We start from the raw sequence: 1,622 nt of genomic DNA on the forward strand, positions 1-1,622 counted from the left end.
AGGAAGAAGGAAGGAGAGAGAAGGGAGGGGGTGGTATGGCGGCGATGGCGGGTCGGCGGCGGCGTCTGGGTGATGATGCGGTGGCGGCTGGAAGGTGGTGGGTGGTGGTTGGAGGGAGAGGAGGCAGAGAAGGGGAAGAGGGTTAGGGGTGAGGGCTGCGCGACTAATAGGGTTCGCGGGCTGGGGGGTTATATTTTCGAATCCACGCGGCCGCGTGGGGCACGCGGTCGCGTGGTTGGGACGAGAATGGGAGTGACGCAATCGCGTGGGGTGCGCGATCGCATGAGAGGGGGGAAAGAAGGGTGACGCGATCGCATGGGTCGCGCGATCGTGTCACTGGAAGTCGTGCTAAATGCACGACTCCAGCGCCATTTTAGCGCAACTCTCTGTCTCCTTTTGGCGCAATGTGCAATCCATGCGACACGATCGCGTCGCTCACGCGGTCGTGTGGGATTGGTATACGGTAAGTGACGCGATCGCATGGGGCATGCGATCGCGTGGGCTAATTTGTGCGAAACGCACAAGGGCCGCACGATTCCAGCCCAACTTTCTGTTCGTTGGATCCTTACGCCGATATATATATCACGCGGCCGCGTGGGTCACGCGGTCGCATGGATGGTGTTTTTCGCGATATGACGCGATCGCATGGGGCATGCGGTCGCGTCGTGCAACAACTTTTTTTTTTATGCATGAAAAATGCATAATACAATGACTATCATGAATGCTTATGCATGATTCCAGGTTTAATAAATTAAAATGAAAAAGGTAAAATGAAAGTAATTAACAAGAAATAAATTGAGAAAGAAGCGACCATACCATGGTAGGTTGTCTCCCACCTAGCACTTTTAGTTAAAGTCCTTAAGTTGGACATTGGAAGAGTATCCTGTTATGGTGGCTTGTGTTTAAATTCGTCCAAAAATTTCCACCAGTGCTTGGAATGCCAATAGCCTCCGAGGTCTCAAACTAGGCATGTAAAGCTTCTGCGCAGCTTTAAACAGATATCCAGCCTCCCAGGATGACGAATGTCAGAACATAATCCATGATCCCAAGCTGTGTTTTTAGATCCGCCTCCGTTTTGATTTGTAAGTTTCCATTCGGGCGGGTTAAAGAGTAGAATCTCACCGTGGCGACCAAACGTTCTCCGTGATCCATGCAATTGAGCATGATACCAATCCGTGTACTTCGAGGTGAAGCGTGGAACCTTATTGAACCTGGTGCACCAGTTCTGAATACAAGCCATTTCCCTCTTACTCTTAAAGCCGCAGAGAGCTCTAAGCTGGCCATCTGTTTCAAGCAAACCATATTCAAGTGAATAGGTAAAATTATAAGTTAAGGATTGTACCCACTTGAAGCTTGTATTGGGTGGTAATGGCCTTGGGATAGGTGTTTTTGGTGGTTCTGCAAGTTCCGTTTCCTTGTGTTCTTCTGTGAATTCTTCCACTTCCTTGCAAAGATCTTCAATTGTATCCGTATCCTGGTCAAAGTCTTCTATATCTTCCTCATCACTCGAGTCATAGATTGGAGGTTGAGAGAAATCTACCTCCGCATCATTTTCATATTCACTTGGGGAAGATTCTTCGATCTCAGAGAATTCACTTGCAGACGCAAGTTCATCACTAAGA

Source organism: Arachis ipaensis, chromosome B8 (assembly GCF_059453495.1).
Source record: "Arachis ipaensis isolate K30076 ecotype BB chromosome B8, ASM5945349v1, whole genome shotgun sequence".
Lineage (NCBI taxonomy): Eukaryota > Viridiplantae > Streptophyta > Magnoliopsida > Fabales > Fabaceae > Arachis > Arachis ipaensis.